At 37.4% G+C, this 12,443-nt stretch overlaps 1 long non-coding RNA gene across 1 annotated transcript; it reads right to left on the bottom strand.

Annotated features, from left to right (window-relative positions):
• Nucleotides 1–871: 871 nt before the first annotated feature.
• Nucleotides 872–8,053, bottom strand: LOC146664821 (uncharacterized). Its single transcript, XR_014912371.1, has 4 exons — nt 7,953–8,053; nt 6,158–6,190; nt 1,755–1,914; nt 872–1,535 (listed from the first exon to the last, which is right to left on the bottom strand). It is a non-coding gene; the product is annotated as an uncharacterized LOC146664821 (long non-coding RNA).
• Between the last annotated feature and the right edge of the window lie 4,390 nt (nt 8,054–12,443).

The following is a 12,443-nucleotide window of genomic DNA, read 5'->3' as shown; positions in this document are numbered from 1 at the left end:
AGAGGGACTTATCCGAATTAAAACAGGTCTCTTAACGTAGAGCATAGAATAGAACTTTATTAATCCCTTTGGGGAGGTCAATTTATTGTTTATTTTTGAGCATGTGGTTTCTTTGTCTGTTCTTCCCATCCTCACTCAACCTTAAAAAAGCAGTGCAGCTGCATGGCTGCAGATGTACCCAGCCAACATTTATATGTGGGGCCCATATGGTTTGGAAATGGGCTGAAAAATGGGCCCCATATAGGATTGTCCACGGGTTCCGTAATGGCCCCATGTTAATTGCCCATATAGGTGTTATATTGGTAAAATCTAGGAACTAAATGGGCACCAACTGGGCAACATACACAAAAACCCACCCAGGCCCCATCTTTCCAGTTTTTGTGGGTACCATGTGGGCATCACATAGGCTAAAAAGTGGGTTTTAAGTGGGATTGTCCACGGGTTCCATAATGGCCCCATTTTATAAGCCCATCTTGGTGTTATATTGGTAAAATCTGGGAACTAAATGGACCCCAACTGGGCAAAGTACTCATAAACCCACCCGGGCCCCATCTTTCCAGTTTTTGTGGGTACCATGTGGGCATCACATAGGCTAAAAAGTGGGTTTTAAGTGGGATTGTCCACGGGTTCCATAATGGCCCCATTTTATAAGCCCATCTTGGTGTTATATTGGTAAAATCTGGGAACTAAATAGACCCCAACTGGGCAAAGTACTCATAAACCCACCCGGGCCCCATCTTTCCAGTTTTTGTGGGTACCATGTGGGCATCACATAGGCTAAAAAGTGGGTTTTAAGTGGGATTGTCCACGGGTTCCATAATGGCCCCATTTTATAAGCCCATTTTGGTGTTATATTGGTAAAATCTGGGAACTAAATGAACCCCAACTGGGCAAAGTACACTGAAACCCACCTAGGCCCCATTTTTCAAGTTCTTAGTGGGTACAACATGAGGAAAACATGAGCTAAAAAGTTGGAATGGCATTAGCAGTAGGTTCTGTATTTGCATCTTACTTCTAGTTTGAATTGACTAAGTTCTGGCACTGAGTGGGCCCCATGTAGTAAAACAGTCACAAAATCAATTTTTTAGACGGCTAATACGGGTTCTGTGACACAAAGACACCAAATATATTAAAGCTGACCGCAAACAAAATCTAATTTGTAAATAAAACCATTTCAAAAATCACGAGGGTACACAAAACAACATTTTTCACATTTATTTTGTCCAACAACTGTGATTTTACATAACTGTATTCCAAAGTGCGTAAACGTTTAAAAACTAGAAATGTCAAACTACAGCAAAATTCCTTAGATATTTGGAACTGTAGTAACATGGGGAAAAAGTCAGATGGAAAACTCAAAAGCTTATCTTGAATCAGCAGGGTTTCTTGTTTTGTATTTTTACAGAGCCGTAAGTCTATTTTGTACCCTTGCAGCCCTCGGTCCTCCTCTGTCTTTAGCTCCAGTGAACCACTTTGACAGAGCCTTCTCTGCTTCTTGAAGTTGACTTTTGATGTTAAATAATTCTTCAGTGCCTCTGCAAATGAAGAAGAAGAAAAATGGGCAAGCCAAAGTAAAGTTAATCTTAGCTTACTTCATTTGGTGATGATTTGCAAAGAACAATGTTTATTTCATTTTATTGCCTCAAAAAATATATACAAATTGCATGATAACCAATCTCAATTACACTTTCAAACACTTTATTAAAAAAGTTTAGTTTTCTAAAGTTCAAATGTCTCAAGTGAAACTAACTTACCATACACAACATTAAAAAGACGCAAATCTCTGAACTTTTTTTTCCCATGTCGGCCAAGCATGTTGTACTCCACAGCCAGCTCAGGTGATATGAGGAATTTCATCATCCTTCTTGTGGCATCGTCTACACTTGTTTCCCCTGTATCTGCTACCATGGCAACCTGAGGGGAACATACAAAAAGGACAGATTAGATACTGGCATCTGGTTAGGATGCCTCCCTGGTGACGTGTTTTGGGCACGTCCCACCAGGAAGAGACCCAGAACACCCAGGACATGCTGGAGGGACTATGTTTTTCGGCTGGCCTGGAAATGCCTTGGGATTCCCCCGGAAGAGCTGGGCCAAGTGCCTGGAGAGAGCGAAGTCTGGGCCTCTATACTTAGTACCGGATTGGGTCGAGGGGCAACAGCCTAAGCTTAAGATAATGGACCGGAATGGAGGATAAATGGACACTTTACATATTACTTAATGTTTACTGTGTGGTGATAATAAAAAAAATATGGTAGTAAACACAAGCTAAACTAAAAAAAATTAATTGCGGTTCCTTAACCCTTATCCCCAATAATATTACGCAGGATAACTGGTAGGTCTGGTAGGTTTTTTCCTCTACTGTATACTATATGAATGTAATCAAGGATTAATAACAGGGGGAAAAAAAATTGAAATTTTGCCGTTTTTACTAAAGGCAATCAAAATGTACATGAATAAAATATTTAAATTAGTCAATTCAAATTAATAACTCTAAAACACTGAACAAAATCAAGTATTTGACCCTGTGGTTTATTTTCGGACATCTCCTTTCTTCTAAAAGTCCAGGCGTGTTGGGCCCCTGGCAGAGCTCAGGTTTGACGAGACAGGTTTGGAAAAACCTGTCGCTGGCGACTTTTTGGGGGCTAAAGGGATAAAATAAATAGGAATTGGCCAAAATTTGTATAAACTATGAAATAGCAGAACAAAAGTTAAAAAAAAAAAAATCTTTATCTGTTATCAGAATCAAATATTTGATTAGAATATTAGAATAAGGGGTGGCTGTAGCTCAGGTGGCAGAGCAGGTCAGCCACTAATCAGAAGGTCGGTGGTTCGATCCCAGGCTGCCTCCTGGCTGCGTGCCAAATATCCTTGGGCAAGATACTAACCCCGTGTTTGCCTACTGGTGGTGGTCAGAGGGCCCGGTGGCGCCAGTGTCCGGCAGCCTCGCCTCTGTCAGTGCGCCCCAGGGTGGCTGTGGCTACAATGTAGCTGCCATCACCAGTGTGTGAATGACTGAATGTAGTGTGAAGCGCTTTGGGGTCCTTAGGGACTAGAAAAGCGCTATATAAATGCAGGCCATTTACCATTACCATAAAAAAATTTAACTTTCTGGAAGATTTCTCGTTACATCTGTCATAAAAGTAACAACATCTCAGAAAAGAAACATGATAGCAACAGAAAAATATGATAGCAGTGTAATGTGATGGTCCCTGGCCAGATTTTTACACATAAGCCCTGTGACACAAAAACCACTGAACTCTGACACGCACAGACTGTTTTACTTCGAGCTAATGAAGAAAAATGCTGCTCTGGTATGTGAAAGGGAATTTATTCTTCCATGACCTGAAGCTCCGTAATGCAGCCCTCCAACAGCCAAACTTATCTGTTCTCTGATTGTCTTGATGCATGCTCAATCATCCAGGTAAGTAAATCTCCAAAAGTTGATTCTCTTCATCTGGACGTAGCGCTTGCAGCATTTTCTCCCACTGAAAATGCTACGTCCAGATGAACAGAATCAACTTCTGGAGATGTTCTCTGATTGGATTGTTTAATTGGTGATTGACATGAAATTGACCAATCAGCTAAAAGAAAGAAAAATAGGGTCAAAATTTGGATGTGTAAGTTTAAATCCACACACAGCCAGGAAAGCCGAGCGCAGAATTGTTTGTAGCACCAATTCAGCCAGAGTGGAGCCAGATGGATTTTCCCTCCATCCACACTGTAAAGTCTATAGACCAGCAAGTGATAAATGAACAGTGTTGTTGGTATTTTCTAAAACAGTTGTATGCAATAGGAATTGCTGTTTATAATCCTCCTGTATATCTGCATGTTGGCTCCCAATTAAAACCTGTGATAATGGAGATTCAAATTCATGTCATACCTATACCAACAGTTATCAAGTATCTGGATCGACCTTTACTGATGTGCTTAAAGGAAAATTGTTATTTCCATGTATTTTCCTGTTCTGCCTTCAATTTTGAGGACTTCCCCCCTAGTTGTGACAGCGCACCTACAACAAAAAAAATCTGCTGTGATTTACATTTGTTGAAAGAGCAATTTTGTAAAATAGACTATTTTTGTATGCACAGTTTACAAATCTGTCCTGTACAGCATGGACTGATTGCATACTAAAAAGTTGTTGCTTAAAAATAAAACAATAAAATTTTAATTGATAACATCAGCAGAAAGCCTCGTTAATAATTAGATGTACAATTTCTATAGAATACAAAACAACTAAGTTCATTTTTGATCATATCAATACCAGCATATTACACAACTAGTGACGGGATTTTCGTCTCTTTTTAGAAAGCCGGCTCTTTCGGCTCGCAACTGGCTCTTCAGGTTGTTTTGTTGCTTTAATTTATTATTAACAACAATATGAAATTATGCACAAAAGGAATTACTAACGTAAAAAAAGAAACGTGGTTTTATTTATATATGTTTATATATAAATGTATATGGTGGCCCCTAGAGACAAAGCATGTACAAACCTCAAAACCCATTTCTAGCATTAACTGAACTTCCAAAACAGAGCTATCTAGATCACTTAATTTACACAATTGAAATCATATGTGTATTGTTTGTGTATTTATACACAAGCACTCATATATATTTATAAAAAATTCCAAAAACTGTTCATTTACCTGTTACTACCACACACCAAATCCGGTCGTTGGTACTTCCTGGCTTGTGTAGCCACTAGGTAACAAAAGCTCAACACTGTGCCTAGCATCCTGGAGCACTTCTGTTGTGTTTTGTACATGCTATAGAGTTTTTACGTGTTTTGGGGTTTGTACGTGCTTTGTCTCTATCGGGCACCGTAAATATACTTTTATTTATTCTCTCCACATAAAATGTAATAAATAAATCATAATACAAAAAACAACTATTTACATTTGAACTTTTAACTATTTAAATTTTCAGCTTTTTCCTTTTAAACAAATTTAAAGTGAAACGACACAAAACACTGCAAACCCCAACACAAATATAAATTATAATATGAAAACAAAAAGAAAATGCATATTCTCTGTCATATGGGCCTGCATGAATAAACTTTCTGAGTCCTTTATCATCTGCAATTGAAAATAGTTGTGCATGATCACTATACCTTTCTAATGTGACGTTGTTGTCCCTGGCTCTCTTTCTGTCTCTCTCCCTCCCGCTCTGTTCCTGTGCTACTGCGTGTGTAACTACCGCCCCTCCCCCCTCTTCCCAGCACAAAGTACTAGGCTTGCTGCGGAGTGAAGCGGGGAAAAGTGCGAGAGAGAGTGAGAGAAAAAAAAAAACACATGCTTGTGTCATTCACTTCAAAGAGCCGTTTCATTTTGACCAACACATCACTAACAACCATGATGAAAAACGCTCATCTGCTCCCATCACCATGAGCTGATTAACATTGAGCTGCTGCAGTCAACACCATCAAACTAATTTAGTGTTTAATGGTATGTTATTGAATGCTTTTATTTTTAAATCTTTACAGAGCTTAAAGACTGTAGATGTTCACACCTGGTGTTAGAAAACCGAGCTCACAGCAGTATTTTTTTTTATAACAGGAAATTTAAATTTTTATTGGTTACCGTGTTTATTACCACTTTTATCAGTAATGTACTTCCTATAAAATATGGATTTAATAAGTTACCGGTTTATTTAAATCAGCTAGTGAACACATTGATCACTTTATTGAACAACACGCCTTACACTCTTGTGAGCTCTGGTTACTAACAGCAGGTGTGAATGTTTGGAGTCCAAAACGCAGATAAAGATTAGAATAACAAGGCAATGTAAAATCAGTTTAATGCAGTTGACAGTAGCAGCTCAGATGGAAATCAGCCAATTGTGAGGAGAGCAGAGGACCAAAACTGTCAGAGTTGTGGGACAAGTGAAGAGAACACTGTTGGCATTATTGTTAGCATAAAAGATGGAAATTTAAATAAATGTTAAATTTTAAAATTGATCATATACACCTGTGTGTGTATATATATATATATATATATATATATATATATATATATATATATATATATATATATATATACACACACACACACACACACATTGAATACCAGTAAAAAAAAAAAATAAAGGATGCCCCAAAGACCATCACTTTTCAAAAATAATAATAATAAGTAATACAAATAATATGAAAGTTACTTACATGTCAAAGATGGTGCTTGTGATCTTGAAGAATCTAAACGTGATAAGGAAATGAAAGAAAGTGCATGAGAAAATAAAAACATTTTTGTTTTTTCCCAGGATAATTCAATATAAAAGATTCTCTTACTAATGCACAAAATGAACAGTGTAATTAAAAGTTTGAAAGGCACTGCATGTGTTTATATGATAAACTGACTAATTCAAGCAGCAAACACTAGCAGTGCAAAAATGTATCCAACTAGCTGACAGACTTTAAAGTCACAGGAAGATATATCAAAATGGTGACTTATGCCAGAACAAGTGACTTGACAGACATAAATCCTAAATTCCTTTAAGTAAAAAATTGGTGACATAGTAATAAGTGGTCCCTAGTGGTTTTCAAATTATCACATGGCTTGTTAATTTTTTATTAAATTATTAAGAAGCCAGATGAGTTCAAAACATTTACAAATTACACTATCCACTATACACTAAAGCACTATCCAAACTTCAAATCAAGTGGCAAAATCTCCAAATTAAAAGTACTTGCAAACTATAAAAATTTGATTATACTTAAAAATATGCAAAAACTAATTTAGTGGAATTTTTACCTGCTCAAGAATACATTAAACATGCACTATTTAATTGAAAAGAACAAAATTTGTGTACTTTTAGAAAGGATTATTGAATATTTGGGGATACAAGCCATAAAGAAGATCTTGTACATTTACGGGCATCTAATTTCCTGGATTTAATGGTTTAAAAGTTTAATAGGTCTTTGAAGTTGATAATAAAATTGAGTCCATTATTAGCTAAAAGAATTTTTAAAAAAGAGCAAAAAAAATGCTTAATATATAATAATTGTTTTAAACTTAAGCTTTGTAATTGTAATTCATGTTCTGCATTTTCCTACTTCACCATCTGATCTGAACAGCTGCACTCTCTTAATTAATTAATGACCTAACATTTCTCAGTAACCAATACCTAGATGGAACAGCAGTATCTAAGAGATCAGACAGTGTTTGAGCTAAAGAAGCTGTGTGTTTCTTTTGGGGGCTTTTTGCACACTGATGCACCACCGTTTTCCTATAGTACAATGCATATCTGGTAACATTACCGTAAACGTGACCAGTAGGTTCACGTTCAGATCAGAAAACCGTTTCAGCTGCAGGCATCTACTCCTGTAATTTAAACAATCACCTCATACGCCTCATGTTTTACACCCCTATAAGGTGAGCTTGCTACACTGCACATGAATATTATGTAACATGGTATGACTAGCTCATGTTCAGACATTTAAAATACTGTTCAGCCATCTTGTTTACTGGGTAGTGCATAATGGCCGAGTTAGCTGAGCGGGAATCCACTAAAGCCAAAAAATAATATACATTTTTAAAATTAATTACAAAAACCTTATAGGAAAACCTAAGAAACAGTTGCAGAAGCACAGAAAAAAAACTGCCGTGTACGTTATAGTGTGTAAATTCAAAAACTGTATAGAGAGAATGGTGCAATGAAAACAGAATAAGATAAGATGAACTTTATTGAGTAGAATATAGGCAGCAAGAGTCAAAGGAGCTTGCAAAGAGCTCCTTTGACTACGATGACCTGGATAACTGAGAACCTTCACAGACATAGGCAGTAAGAGTTTTGTAATTAACTTTAAATTATGTTTGCCAAAGACAATGCAGTAAATTAACCCAGTTCTACCTGATAACTAAAGATGTTATGCTTCTCCCCCTTATACCGTTTAGGACGACTATAGAAAGTTACTAAAATAACCATTGATGAAAACGTATCAAACTTTAAGTATTTACCTTTGTCTTCTTTGTCTTGTTTTCGATTCTTTGGTATCCTTTTGTCCTCCATGTTCTCAAACACCAGGGAGAGAAAAGGCCGCAACAGACGAAAGACCGCGAAGACTAGACGCTAGCCGGTGCAATCTGCTCCTCCCTCTTTTTAAACGAGCCAATAGGAGCTGCTCACGTTAAAAACAACTTTATTTAAAAAGTCGTTTTACACCTGATACAAAAATTTTAAAAGTCAAACAATGCACAAGTTTAAAAGAACAATTTTGTTTTTAAAATTTTAAGCATAGGGATGGTTAATATGTTTAAAAAATTAATATATGATATTTATCAAAAATTGTCACCCAAATCAACATCATAATAAAAATATAATTAATAAAAATATCATAATGATAAGAAGAAGAATAACAGTTTACCTAAAAGCTCTTCTAACATTAGACTGCTTTTGAAAAGTTTCAATAGTGTCAATACACCATAAGGACAAGGGAGTTTCACAGTTGAAGTGTGACTGCTTGAAAGACCCCATTCCCTCTCCTTTCCACTAGTTCAAAGATAATATAAATTATTTCTGGTTATATAATTTGAGGGCACAAGTTTGAAGAGTAACATTTTAACAGATTGGTAATATACTTCAGGAGCTTTACTGGATCTGATTAACCAAAACTTCCATCTTCCATGTAGCTAACTGTCTTTTCTCTAATACAGTAGAGTGTGTCTGATCTACTAAAAATCCTTAACTGCATGTTTGCTCAAGTAAATAGTCTTAATTGTTTGAACAACCAGTAATCCTTAATTTGCAAATGCCAAATCTGGATTTTGTCTGTGTAATTCACTTTTATCTTAGGTTTTTTATTTGTATTTTTTGCTTTTCTTTTTTTCTACTCTTGTGTCCGTTTTAATCACTTATTATTGCTGCTGTGACAAGTGAATTTACCTAAGAAGAATTATGAAGTCCTTATTTTATCTTATCTGATCCTCACCATGCAGCCTACCATGCAGAGTGCTGAAAGTTCACATTAAGTACTTAAAATGAAATCTAAAATTAAAAAGTAACCAGTTATTTGGAATAGTGTGCAGAGTGTTTTGAGTAACATTGAATGTTCAAAAACACCAAAGTTCCTATAGTCTCACTTGACAGCTGGGTTGTAGTGTCTGATAACACATAACATCTTGAGGTCTCAGTGTGGACTTTGAGTACATTTGCCAGCCAAGGCTAAATACTGAGAGGGTCAAAAATGAAGGGTAAAGAACATCTGACTGTACATAAGGGTAGCAAAAGTGATAGACTGAGGTTGTGCCAAATATGTTAAAGTTAGGGTGATTTGTTAGAGAATGGTACCCCATGGGTGCCGTCTGCAGGTTATAAAAGAGAGTTATTTATTCCTTTGGCTCAAACCTTGAAAAGGCAATAGAATCTTTGCAGAAAGTTTTGACGTAGTTCAGCACACACTTCTGGAGTTGAAATTGGTTCTCAATGCTCAATGCAGGGTCTGACTTGCATTTGCCCATGTGTGACCCATGTACTTCGACCAGGTGGGCCCCACCTGTGTCATCGATACTAAAACATATATTGATTACCTAACTTTGCCCCACCTGGGGCACACAACAACAGCCTATCCTTAAATGACTGTTTGCCCATTTCTATCCCAGGTGGAAAACCCAAGTGGGTCCAACATGTGTTTCCCATTTTGGACCAAGTTAAGTGTTTCCCATGTTTGACCCAGCTAGGACCTACTAAAAGTGCTCACTTGGGATGGCCCATATGGGTTTAATGTGAAGAACCCAAGTAGGCCCCATACAAAAAGCCCAGTTTGAGACCATGCCCACATGGTACCCATCCAGCCCGAGCAAAAACCAGGTGGGGCCCATATATACATGTTGGCTGGGTATGTATGTTCCCTATGTTTGCTAGTACCACTTAATTAAATAACCTGAGCTCTTTTTACGCCTCCACTTCACAGAATTCAATAATTAAATAACAACCCAAAAAGTTTCAGTTCTATTTATTGTTCATTCTTATGGCTTTGCACCTCTGACACACAAGGATAAATTCAGCAGCGTGTGAGAAAGAGGAGGAGAAAGTTGGAGCAGGGAGCACCAACCTAGAGATGAAGAAGAGAACAAGAGAGATCAGACATGATAGCCAAAAAAATATTGTGATAATAGCCTATTTCATTTAAAAAATCCGGGTGTGTTTTAGAATATCTTGAAATATACCTTCTCTGATTTCTAAAAAATAAAATAAAACGCGGCTTGATTTTTCAGGACTTTGCTCACCGTTAGTTAGAAAGGATCGCTCGCCTCTGTGCTTCTTCTTTGGTTGAGGTACCTTGGATTAGAAATCGCTGCTTCCACCTAGTGTATCCAGCCAAAAATGATCACAGCTACACGACATTTGTTGATCTCTTTCCAATGGTTTGCAATTTAATATACATTTAGGAAATACTGCCGGATAAGTATACCAGATATACTTAGTTGAGTTCTTTCCCCGCCACCACGCCACAAAATACAATAACGAAATAACAACAAAAAGACTTTAGTTCATATCAAAGTTATATTTATTTTATCTCTCTTAAGGCTTTCCAGGCTGTTCTCGCTCCTGTCGTTAGCTGATGTTTGTACGAGACTTTATTAGCGACAATGAAAACAAGGCAGCATTCAAAGCCTGTCTGTATTTCTTCACCTTGGGGTGCTTATGGATATATTATCGCTATTAACCTAAAAAAAAAAAAAACGTTTAAGGTTCTTTGTTATTGATAAATGAGCCACATGGGAGCTGTTATTTACTTTAAACAGAATTTATTATTATTATTATTATTATTATTATTATTATTATTATTATTATTATTATTATTATTATTATTATTATTATTATTATTTAACTTTAAACAGTTTTCTTCGGGCCAAGAACTGCGTGTGACGTCACACTGGCTACCTGCTGTGACCTATCAATGCGTTCTTCGGGGTGGGCGTGGCTTCTGACATGCGAGGCTATAAATAGCCAAGAGCAATGCCAGTAAAGCTCAGTTCACAAAGCATTTATGCATCAGAGCAGCGAGTGTAATTTAAGCGCATTTAGTTTACAAACAGCACACATGTCTAGCACAACTCCAACTACACATCAAATGAATCCCACTTCTCCAATTCAGAGTTTAAATAGTACAGACTTTAACATGAATACTCCACTCACTTACACCTCAGTGGAAACTTGGGAGTTACTCATCAACCACTTTTTTGGTACAATTGTACCACAGTGGCAATCTCTGGTACCGTTCAAACCAGAGTACTGTGACTTTCATCTGCTTTCCACTTTGTTAACAGACATGCTGAAGTTTTGTAAAATGTTAGTGAGATCAACTAGGGAACCCACAGAGAATGGAGATCCAACCTCCATGCAGACCTCTGAGGTCTGTCTTCAGTCCATGGGCACAGACTGCCCCGAGAAAACAGAGGATACAGGAGCAAAGGACAGCATCCTGAATGAAAGCTCTGTGGATGACCACGGTGATAATGAAAACTTAGAAACTCCAGGACTGGAGGCTGAAGCAGCCCTAGACTGCATATCTGTGGGTAATTCAAACACACAACTCGAAACAATAGACACAGCAAAGCCAAAAAAGAGCTGTATGAAGAAAAACTTCACAGCTGATAGAAAAGACTTTGACAAAACAGAATCTTGTCTCCTGGAAAACAATGTGAAGCTAGAAGTACCTGAGTCTGACACTGAGTCTTTAACTTTTTCTAGTATCAGTCTGCTGTCTGATTCTCTAAGTGAAAGCTCTGTAGAAGACCAGGGATTGGAGGCTCAACCAGTTGTAGGCTGCATATCTGTAGACAACTCAAGCTACAGAGATGAAACAGAAAGTCGAGGACTGAAAGATGAGGCAACCCCCAGATTTCAGGGATTCCTCAGTGACAGTGAGTCTTTAACTTCTTGTCAGATCAGTCCACTATCTGATTCTCTGAGCGAGGAAAAGTTGTGTGTCAACAAAGTTATTCAGATGGTGGTTTCAAAGGCCATAGACAACGTCGCCTCTAAACACAAGCTCTTCACAGAGCGCCTCACTCCTGACTGCATTGGTGATCGCCTGCTTGAGAAAATGTGGCCAGAAATTAATGACAAACATTTGGATCTATCTCCAAAAAGCCTAAAAAATATCCACGAGGCCATTTTAAAGGATCTTTGCAAAACACACAAATGCAAGGAAAAATATTTGATTTTTAGTCTGAGGGAGCAGCTTGATAACATTACTGTTCCAATCTTCACCAAACACCTGCTGGGATTACCAAAAAGAGTACTCAGTGTATCTAAAAACTGGGACGAGTACTGGGAGCTTGTGGAAAAATTCACTAGAGATCTGGTAATACACAGTATGGCCGAACTAAATGAGACGACGACATGGCATTCAGGAACAACTGACTTCATTGTACAGAGGCTTAGCCAAAAGATCTGGAACAAAATTTTGTCCAAAAAATATAAAATCTCCCTAGAGAACATTG

Source organism: Rhamphochromis longiceps, linkage group LG7 (assembly GCF_057381845.1).
Source record: "Rhamphochromis longiceps isolate RC_006_pf linkage group LG7, R_longiceps_female_GT1.1, whole genome shotgun sequence".
NCBI lineage: Eukaryota > Metazoa > Chordata > Actinopteri > Cichliformes > Cichlidae > Rhamphochromis > Rhamphochromis longiceps.
Note: the sequence above shows the minus strand (reverse complement) of the source record. Positions and strands in the feature narration are given on the sequence as shown.